We start from the raw sequence: 11844 nt of genomic DNA, 5'->3' as shown, positions 1-11844 counted from the left end.
AGCTCTACTCATCATCTCCGCCGAAGGGAGAGGTTAAGCAATCATCCACGTTTACATCAGCTTTTTATCTACTGACATGTAATACTTTTTATCTGTGAGCTGCATTACGCAAAGAACCACAGAAGGAACGTGATGATAATTTACAACGGCGTAGGTCATAGCCAGGGGAAGTCGCTGAAAAGCATTATATAATGAACCCAGTTTACACTATGTCTTAAAGTAGATAATTCCTCAGACAGATTTGCCCCAAATGCTAAGAAAAGCAAAAAGGAAAACATGGGGGGAGGGTGGGATTAAAGAACTTTTTATAATGATCTGAAAGGGGAAAAATAATTGATTTAGATACGAATAAGTTTTCCAAAGGCGACTAACGTCTGTACTACAACGAGACAATGAACAGCTGAAGTTAAATACACACCCTTGGGCAGCTCGTGACCACGGAGCAGCCGCACTTCAGAAAAATAATGTAGAAAATATATATCAGAAATGTACTGTATTGTCATGTATATTTTTCCCCTTAAAAAGGGGAAAATACATGCATTTGCATTTTTCTTTTATCTTTATCCTTATTAATTATAAAGCTAAGTCTGATTCTTCTAATTTCATCTTATCATCAATCCTGAAATAGCAATATGTTTATCTGCATTATGCTTACAAATTTCCTTTATATCTTCCCTAAGAATGCTGATGACGAAGCAAAGATGATTTAGGAAAGAAAGAAAGAAAAAGAAAAGAATAAGGTCTGCAAACTTCATTTATTCAATCACCGTTCGACGCAAAAAAAAAAAAATAAAAAAAAAATAAAAAAATAAAAAAATAAATAAAATAAAATACAATATAAGCGTAGCCTTGCTTTCACTATATGACCGTGTGGCCTAACGGATAAGGCGTCGGACTTCGGATCCGAAGATTGCAGGTTCGAGTCCTGTCACGGTCGCAATCAAATTTATCTTTAAGTGAAAGAGAGTCCTCATTGTCAACCGTCCTGCACCATTCACAGTACTCTCCGCCATGCTAAGTTACGCCCCGTGAAATCACCAATATTGGAAGAACACTGAAATTTTCGTTTTTCCCGAAATTAAGGTACTTTATGTCATTTAGCCTATTGAACCTAAAAAAAATTAAAGAATACGGTGATTTCATTTTTCCCAAAATTAAGGAATCAGCAACAACCATTTAGCCTTTTGAACTTAAAAGTGAAATTGAGTTTTTTCCTTAGAATATTGTGACGGTTAATTTATGGTTTTGGATACTTTGTTATCATAAGTAAAAGAGGGAAAGTTTTTATTTCTGTTAATTAGAACAATATCGAGTTAATTATTTAAGTGATAATGTATATAGCTATATCTGATATCTTACGTCATTAACGCCTCTATTAGTTTGTGTAATATTTAGTAGTGCGTGATTTTAAAGTATATATTTTTTTGAATGGTTCAGTAATTACAATACAAAAACAATAAAAAAAGGAACAAATAAAAAATAACATATTTAGGAGTGAAGGCAAAGAGGCGGGGCTTAACTCGACAGTTGCCAACTAGGGTTTTCATTGAGACGGAATGCCTAAAATGATATCCAAAATTTATAAACCTACGCGTTTCCGTCTTTAACGTTTGGCTTTATCAAAGTATTTTTAGGATACTGAATAGAACAATATACACATATGATATATCGATTTACTCTCTCTCTATCTCTCTCTCTTTCCCTTTCTCTCTCTCTCCTTTCCTCTCCCTCTCCCTCTCACTTTTTCTCTTTCTCTTTCACACATCCACCCACCCCTCTCTGCCTGTGTCTCTCACTTGGATTCATGGAAATAAAGACAGGACATTTCTTTTTAACTATATATAGAGATAAACACAAGATGCATAATGTACATAGATCGGTCAGCATTTTTTTTTTTTTTTTTTGAGCTGCCTTGTTTGGTATTTTCGTAAAATTGTATCATTTTCATCTTCGTACTACCCAGGGTATAGGACATTTACGCACCTAGCGATTACAGTAACGACAAACAGTTTTTGTTATTATTTAAGCTTTATATGAGCATGTTTATATATTTTCATTCACTTTCCATAATTTCTCTTAAATTCTATAGTATTAATTGCTATCAAAGTCATATTGCATGTTCAGACTTTATACAAACACACATTATTAGCAATATACAAAATCGAAGGAATCAATTGAGACACCGTGTGTTTGAGAGGAAAAGTTTCCAGGTATTTCCAATGACTCTGTCAACAATGAAGATAATCTCTGTGTTCATCGTTTATTTCTTTGATCTGTGAATACAGAAGGATTTAGAAATATATTTAACTAATTTTCGTTGTAAAATATAAACACGACTAGGTTTCTCCGGTGAAAAGATAAGCACAATAGAAACAAGGTGGGCCTCTAGTAACGAATTTCAGGCTTGCTTTCAGGCTAAAAGGGCGGAGTTTAAACGATGACGTAAAATAGCCCAACGCATTGCCGAAAGTCTGAACTGCTCTCCCAAGCACTGTAAAATATACAACTCTTTTCTTCTCTACAAAAGACTCCCTTAGTGTCTCTCCTTCACCCCTTCTCTTTATATATATATATATATATATATATATATATATATATATATATATATATATATATATATATATATATATATATATCATCATCATCATCATCATCAGCCTGGGTCAGTCCACTGCAGGACGTAGGCCTCTCCCAATCTTTTCCAACTTCGTCTGTCTTGTGTTTATTGTTTCCAGTCTCGGCCCCCAAATTTCGTTATTTCGTCGCGCCATCTTGTCATTGGTCTGGCCCTTGTCTCTTTATATTATCTATAACCCAGTCTGTTACATTCTTTGTCCATCTGTTATCCTGTCTCCGATGTATATGACCTGCCCATTGCCACTTTTTCTTTTTGATGCTCGCAAGTATATCTTCTATTTTTGTCTGTTCCCTGATCCACGTCGCCCTCATCCTATCTCTTAGGCTAATTCCCAGCATCAGTCTTTCCATCCTCTCTGCACTTATTAGTTTCCTCTCCAGTAATTTGGTTGTAGTCCATGTTTCTGATTCATAGGTCATAACTGGTAGGACACATTGGTTAAAGACTTTTCTTTTTAAACATAATGGCAAAGAACCTCTTAGTATGCTACTGTGTCTGCCAAAGGCGCTCCAGCCTAGACTGATGCGTCGCTTAATTTCCTCTTCGCTAGATGTGTTGTCTGTACGAGTTGTCCTAGGTATATATACTTGTCCACTACCTCTAGACTTCGCCTTGTACTTGTATCTGTCCGAACTGAACTCTACTGTTGAACATGATCTTAGTCTTTTTCTTGTTCATCCGAAGTCCGATTTTTAGACTTTCTCTATTTAGATCATTTATTAGTTGCTGCATTTCATTTGCAGATTCACTGAAGAGAACAATATCATCTGCAAATCTGAGGTTGTTTAGATATTCGTCTCCTATCTTGATACCCTTTCCATTCCACTCTAGCTTTTTGAATATTTCTCAAGACAAGCTGTAAACAGTTTTGGTGAGATGGTATCGCCCTGTCTAACACCTTTTTTAATTGGTATTTTGTCGGTTTCGGTGTGGAGCTTGGTGGTTGCTGTCCCATCTTGTATATATCTTCCAGTATTTTACAATATACCTCCTCTACTCCCTGTTTTCGGATAGCTTCTAGTACTGCTGGTGTCTCTACAGAGTCGAATGCCTTTTCGTAATCGATGAATGCCATACACAGTGGTTTCCTATATTCGTTTATTTTTTCCTTTATTTGGGTGAGCGTGTGGATGTGGTCTGTTGTTGAGAATCCACTGCGAAAGCCTGCTTGTTCTCTAGGCTGGTTAGAATCCAGACGGTCAGAGATGCGAGTTGTGATGATTTTTGTGAATAATTTGTAAGTAGCTGAAAGGAGGCTTATTGGTCGGTAGTTTTTTAGATCCTTTCTGTCCCCTTTTTTATGTATCAAAACAATTGTTGCATTTTTCCAGGCTTTCGGAGTTTTCCCGTTGATAAGGCATTTGTTAAAAAGATTGGCTAGTTTCACTGTTGCAATTTCTCCTGCATCTATTATAAGGTCTATACTAATTCCATCTTCCCCCGGTGTTTTCCTCTCTTCATCCCTTTAAGCGCTCTTTTTATTTCTTCTGTTGTGATGTTAGGTACGTCTCTAGTTACCGCATTCGCTTCTATCCATGGCTGTTCATTTGAGTTGTATAGATCCCTGTAGAAGTCCTCCACTATTCTTATGATTTCATTCTTATTGTATGTTACTTCTCCATCTGGTTTCTTTATTGCATACAATTGATTTCTCCCTATACCGAGTCTCCTTTTAACTGTTTTCATGCTAGTACCTGATATCACTGTTTCATTTATTATTTGAGTATTGAATTTCCGTACATCTTCCCTTTTCTTTTTATTTATAGTCTTTGTTAGTTCGGCTAATTCTATCTTGTCCCTGATTGACGATATTTTCATGACCCTACGTTTTTGCATAAGCTCTTTAGTTTCTACCGAGAACTTGCTGGAGATTTGCTTGACGATCTTACCGCCTACTTCTAGTGCAGATTCCTTTATTATGTCATTGAACTGATTGTTGATTTGGTCAATGTTGAGATCTTCTTCGCTGAGAAGTGAATATCTGTTTTGGATGTTAAGGTTAAATTCTGTCGCTCTGGTCTTCAAGTTAGCTAAATCTGGCTGTGGTTTTCGTATGAGTTTACTCCTTTCCCTCCTGAGGTGTAGTTTAATTTGGCCTCTGACCATTCTATGGTCGCTGCCAACATTTACTTTATTAATAACTTCCACATTTTTTACTATATCGCGCCTATTTGAAATTATGAAGTCAATTTCGTTTTTGATGTCAGATGGCGACTTCCAGTCCACTTCCGCTCTAGTCTTTTTTCGAAGAATGTATTCATGATTTTGAGTGATCGAGCCTCCGCAAAATCAACTAGCATTTGTCCCCTCTCATTCCTAGTACCTATTCCGTGATTCCCTATTGCGGTTTCTCCTACTGCTTTTACCTATTTTTGCATTAAAATCTCCCATTATTATTGTGAAATGGGATTTTACTCTCTCGCTGGCTAAATGAACATCTTCATAGAAGCTCTCTATTTCTTCATCCCTGTGGCTGCAGGTTGGAGCATAGACTTGAACAATCTTTAAGTTGTACCTATTGTTTAGTTTTATTGTTACTGAAGCCACTCTTTCGCTTATACTATAGAATTCCACAATATTCTTTTCTAAACGTTTGTGAACTAAGAAGCCTACCCTAATTCCTGCTTGCTACCCTGGGGTTTACCTCTCCAATAGAGCACATGTCCATCATTTAGTATCTTCTGTTCTTCGCCTAGTCTTCTAACCTCACAGAGTCCTACAATATCCCATTTGATGAAAGAAAGTTCCTCAAGTAATGCTAGTAAGTCGGATTCAGTTCTCATTGTCCTTATATTATATGTGCAAAGGTTCATCAATGTATATATATGTGTGTGTGTGTGTGTGTGTGTGTGTGTGTGTGTGTGTTTTCTCCTCTTTCGGCTTCCTTTCTGGGGTCGCCATAGTGGCAAGATCCGAATCATAGTCTTGGCTTGTTTTACGCCGAATGCCATACCCTTCTCGTTTCATCTGGGCTTGGGTCTGGCACTGAGTTGCACTTGTGATCTCAGTGGCTCGGGGTTACCTGTAGGCAGTTGTGGTGAAGTTCGTTGCCCAGGGACAACGCGTCGGCCGGTGACTCGAACTCCGAACTCAGACTATGATATATATATATATATATATGTGTGTGTGTGTGTGTGTGTGTGTATGTTTGTGTGTGTGTGTGTCCATTTTTATATATTTAAACCTCAAAATTCCTATTCAGTTTTACCTAGTCATAGTATAATGACCATCATCATATCAACCAAAGTGAGAGGTTAAGTAATCAGTCACGTCTATGTATTCAGCTTTTTATTTATCGACATACAATACTTTTAAAGTTGAGCATAATAAACAAGCTGAATACATAACGGATAATTACTTAACCTCTCACTTCGGTTGATATGATGATGGTCATTATACTATGACTAGGTAAAACTGAATAGGAATTTTGAGGTTTAAATATATAAAAATGGACACACACAACACACAAACACACACACACACACACACACACACACATATATACATATATATATATCATAGTCTGAGTTCGAGAGTTCGAGTCACCGGCCGACGCGTTGTCCCTGGGCAACGAACTTCACCACAACTGCCTACAGGTAACCCCGAGCCACTGAGATCACAAGTGCAACTCAGTGCCAGACCCAAGCCCAGATGAAACGAGAAGGGTATGGCATTCGGCGTAAAACAAGCCAAGACTATGATTCGGATCTTGCCACTATGGCGACCCCAGAAAGGAAGCCGAAAGAGGAGAAAACACACACACGCGCGCACACACACACACACACACACAACACACACATATATATACATTGATGAACCTTTGCACATATAATATAAGGACAATGAGAACTGACTCCGCCTTTCTCGCAATTACTTGATGAACTTTCTTTCATCAAATGTGATGTTGTGGGACTCTGTGAGGTTAGAAGGACTAGGCGAAGAACAGAAGATACTAATGATGGACATGTGCTCTATTGGAGAGGTAAACCCCAGGGTAGCAAGCAGGAATTAGGGTGGGCTTCTTGGTTCACAAACGTTTAGAAAAGAATATCGTGGAATTCTATAGTATAAGCGAAAAAGTGGCTTCAGTAAACAATAAAACTAAACAATAGGTACAATTTAAAGATTGTTCAAGTCTATGCTCCAACTCGCAGCCACAGTGGTGAAGAATTAGAAAGCTTCTATGAAGATTTTCATTTAGCCAGCGAGAGAGTAAAAACCCATTTCACAATAATTATGGGAGATTTTAATGCAAAAATAGGTAAAAGACAGTAGGAGAAACCGCAATAGGGAATCACGGAATAGGTACTAGAATGAGAGGGGACAAATGCTGATCGATTTTGCAGAGGCTCGATCACTCAAAATCATGAATACATTTTTCGAAAAAAGACTAGAGCAGAAGTGGACGTGGAAGTCGCCATCTGGCATCAAAACAAAATTGACTTCATAATTTCAAATAGGCGCGGTATAGTAAAAATGTGGAAGTTATTAATAAAGTAAATGTTGGCAGCGACCATAGAATGGTCAGAGGCCAAATTAATACACCTCAGGAGGGAAAGGAGTAAACTCATACGAAAACCACAGCCAAATTTAGCTAACTTGAAGACCAGAGCGACAGAATTTAACCTTAACATCCAAAACGATATTCACTTCTCAGCGAAGAAGATCTCAACATTGACCAAATCAACAATCAGTTCAATGACATAATAGAGGAATCTGCACTAGAAGTAGGCGGTAAGATCGTCAAGCAAATCTCCAGCAAGTTCTCGGTAGAAACTAAAGAGCTTATGCAAAAACGTAGGTCATGAAAATATCGTCAATCAGGGACAAGATAGAATTAGCCGAACTAACAAAGACTATAAATAAAAAGAAAAGGGAAGATGTACGGAAATTCAATACTCAAATAATAAATGAAACAGTGATATCAGGTACTAGCATGAAAACAGTTAAAAGGAGACTCGGTATAGGGAGAAATCAATTGTATGCAATAAAGAAACCAGATGGAGAAGTAACATACAATAAGAATGAAATCATAAGAATAGTGGAGGACTTCTACAGGGATCTATACAACTCAAATGAACAGCCATGGATAGAAGCGAATGCGGTAACTAGAGACGTACCTAACATCACAACAGAAGAAATAAAAAGAGCGCTTAAAGGGATGAAGAGAGGAAAACACCGGGGGAAGATGGAATTAGTATAGACCTTATAATAGATGCAGGAGAAATTGCAACAGTGAAACTAGCCAATCTTTTTAACAAATGCCTTATCAACGGGAAAACTCCGAAAGCCTGGAAAAATGCAACAATTGTTTTGATACATAAAAAAGGGGACAGAAAGGATCTAAAAAACTACCGACCAATAAGCCTCCTTTCAGCTACTTACAAATTATTCACAAAAATCATCACAACTCGCATCTCTGGACCGTCTGGATTCTAACCAGCCTAGAGAACAAGCAGGCTTTCGCAGTGGATTCTCAACAACAGACCACATCCACACGCTCACCCAAATAAAGGAAAAAATAAACGAATATAGGAAACCATGTGTATGGCATTCATCGATTACGAAAAGGCATTCGACTCTGTAGAGACACCAGCAGTACTAGAAGCTATCCGAAAACAGGGAGTAGAGGAGGTATATTGTAAAATACTGGAAGATATATACAAAGATGGGACAGCAACCATCAAGCTCCACTCCGAAACCGACAAAATACCAATTAAAAAAGGTGTTAGACAGGGCGATACCATCTCACCAAAACTGTTACAGCTTGTCTTGAGGAAATATTCAAAAAGCTAGAGTGGAATGGAAAGGGTATCAAGATAGGAGACGAATATCTAAACAACCTCAGATTTGCAGATGATATTGTTCTCTTCAGTGAATCTGCAAATGAAATGCAGCAACTAATAAATGATCTAAATAGAGAAAGTCTAAAAATCGACTTCGGATGAACAAGAAAAAGACTAAGATCATGTTCAACAGTAGAGTTCAGTTCGAACAGATACAAGTACAAGGCGAAGTACTAGAGGTAGTGGACAAGTATATATACCTAGGACAACTCGTACAGGACAAACAATCTAGCGAAGAGGAAATTAAGCGACGCATCAGTCTAGGCTGGAGCGCCTTTGGCAGACACAGTAGCATACTAAGAGGTTCTTTGCCATTATGTTTAAAAAGAAAAGTCTTTAACCAATGTGTCCTACCAGTTATGACCTATGGATCAGAAACATGGACTAAAACCAAATACTGGAGAGGAAACTAATAAGTGCCCAGAGAGGATGGAAAGACTGATGCTGGGAATTAGCCTAAGAGATAGGATGAGGGCGACGTGGATCAGGAACAGACAAAAATAGAAGATATACTTGCGAGCATCAAAAGAAAAAGTGGCAATGGGCAGGTCATATACATCGGAGACAGGATAACAGATGGACAAAGAATGTAACAGACTGGGCTATAGATAATATAAAGAGACAAGGGCCAGACCAATGACAAGATGGCGCGACGAAATAACGAAATTTGGGGGCCGAGACTGGAAACAAACAAACAAGACAGACAAAGTTGGAAAAGATTGGGAGAGGCCTACGTCCTGCAGTGGACTGACCCAGGCTGATGATGATGATGATGATGATATATATATATATATATATATTATATATATATATATATATATTATATATATATATATATATATAAAGAGAAGGAGTGAAGGAGAGACACTAAGGGAGTCTTTGTAGAGAAGAAAAGAGTTGTATATTTTACAGCGCTTGGGAGAGCCATTCAGACTTTCGGCAGCGCGTTGGGCTATATTACGTCATCGTTTAAACTCCGCCCTTTTAGCCTGAAACAAGCCTGAAACTAGAGGCCCACTTCGTTTCTGATGTGCTTATTTTTTCACCAGAGAAACCTAGCCGTGTTTATATTTTACAACGAAATTAGTTAAATATATTTCTAAATCCTTCTGTATTCACAGATCAAAGAAATAAACGATGAACACAGAGATTATCTTCATTGTTGACAGAGTCATTGGAAATACCTGGAAACTTTCCTCTCAAAACACACGGTGTCTCAATTGATTTCTTCGATTTTGTATATTGCTAATAATCGTGTGTTTGTATAAAGTTTGAACATGTAATATGGCTTTGATAGCAATTAATACTATAGAATTTAAGAGAAATTATGGAAGTGAATGAAAAATATAAAACATGCTCATATAAAGCTTAAATAATAACAAAAAACTGTTTGTCGTTACGTAATCGCTAGGTGCGTAAATGTCCTATACCCTGGGTAGTACGAAGATGAAAATGATACAATTTTACGAAAATACCAAACAAAGCAGCTCAAAAAAAATAAAAATAAAAATGCTGACCGATTTATGTACATTATGCATCTTGTGTTTATCTGTATATAATTAAAAAGAAATGTCCTGTCTTTATTTCCATGGATCCAAGTGAGAGACACAGGCAGAGAGGGGTGGGTGGATGGTGTGAAAGAGAAAGAGAAAAAGTGAGAGGGAGAGGGAGAGGAAAGGAGAGAGAGAGAAAGGGAAAGAGAGAGAGATAGAGAGAGAGTAAATCGATATATCATATGTGTATATTGTTCTATTCAGTATCCTAAAAATACTTTGATAAAGCCAAACGTTAAAGACGGAAACGCGTAGGTTTATAAATTTTGGATATCATTTTAGGCATTCCGTCTCAATGAAAACCCTAGTTGGCAACTGTCGAGTTAAGCCCCGCCTCTTTGCCTTCACTCCTAAATATGTTATTTTTTATTTGTTCCTTTTTTTATTGTTTTTGTATTGTAATTACTGAACCATTAAAAAAAATATATACTTTAAAATCACGCACTACTAAATATTACACAAACTAATAGAGGCGTTAATGACGTAAGATTCAGACATAGCTATATACATTATCACTTAAATAATTAACTCGATATTGTTCTAATTAACAGAAATAAAAACTTTCCCTCTTTTACTTATGATAACAAAGTATCCAAAACCATGAATTAACCGTCACAATATTCTAAGGAAAAAACTCAATTTCACTTTTAAGTTCAAAAGGCTAAATGGTTGTTGCTGATTCCTTAATTTTGGGAAAAATGAAATCACCGTATTCTTTAATTTTTTTTAGGTTCAATAGGCTAAATGACATAAAGTACCTTAATTTCGGGAAAAACGAAAATTTCAGTGTTCTTCCAATATTGGTGATTTCACGGGGCGTAACTTAGCATGGCGGAGAGTACTGTGAATGGTGCAGGACGGTTGACAATGAGGACTCTCTTTCACTTAAAGATAAATTTGATTGCGACCGTGACAGGACTCGAACCTGCAATCTTCGGATCCGAAGTCCGACGCCTTATCCGTTAGGCCACACGGTCATATAGTGAAAGCAAGGCTACGCTTATATTGTATTTTATTTTATTTATTTATTTATTTTTTATTTATTTTTTTTATTTTTTTTTTTTTGCGTCGAACGGTTATTGAATAAATGAAGTTTGCAGACCTTATTCTTTTCTTTTTCTTTCTTTCTTTCCTAAATCATCTTTGCTTCGTCATCAGCATTCTTAGGGAAGATATAAAGGAAATTTGTAAGCATAATGCAGATAAACATATTGCTATTTCAGGATTGATGATAAGATGAAATTAGAAGAATCAGACTTAGCTTTATAATTAATAAGGATAAAGATAAAAGAAAAATGCAAATGCATGTATTTTCCCCTTTTTAAGGGGAAAAATATACATGACAATACAGTACATTTCTGAGATATATTTTCTACATTATTTTTCTGAAGTGCGGCTGCTCCGTGGTCACGAGCTGCCCAAGGGTGTGTATTTAACCTCAGCTGTTCATTGTCTCGTTGTAGTACAGACGTTAGTCGCCTTTGGAAAACTTATTCGTATCTAAATCAATTATTTTCCCTTTCAGATCATTATAAAAAGTTCTTTAATCCCACCCCCCCCCATGTTTTCCTTTTTGCTTTTCTTAGCATTTGGGGCAAATCTGTCTGAGGAATATCTACTTTAAGACATAGTGTAAAACTGGGTTCATTATATAATGCTTTTCAGCGACTTCCCTGGCTATGACCTACGCCGTTGTAAATTATCATCACGTTCCTTCTGTGGTTCTTTGCGTAATGCAGCTCACAGATAAAAAGTATTACATGTCAGTAGATAAAAAGCTGATGTAAACGTGGATGATTGCTTAACC

The 11844-nt window shown here is 36.9% G+C and overlaps 2 non-coding genes across 2 annotated transcripts; one reads left to right on the top strand and one right to left on the bottom strand.

Annotated features, from left to right (window-relative positions):
* Positions 1 to 864: 864 nt before the first annotated feature.
* Positions 865 to 937, top strand: Trnar-ucg. The gene has a single exon. It is a non-coding gene; the product is annotated as a tRNA-Arg (tRNA).
* Positions 938 to 10941: 10004 nt separating this feature from the next.
* Trnar-ucg lies at positions 10942 to 11014 on the bottom strand. Its single transcript has one exon. It is a non-coding gene; the product is annotated as a tRNA-Arg (tRNA).
* Positions 11015 to 11844: the final 830 nt, after the last annotated feature.

Source organism: Penaeus monodon, chromosome 12, assembly GCF_015228065.2.
Source record: "Penaeus monodon isolate SGIC_2016 chromosome 12, NSTDA_Pmon_1, whole genome shotgun sequence".
NCBI classification, from domain to species: domain Eukaryota; kingdom Metazoa; phylum Arthropoda; class Malacostraca; order Decapoda; family Penaeidae; genus Penaeus; species Penaeus monodon.
This window is presented reverse-complemented; position numbering and strand designations above follow the sequence as displayed.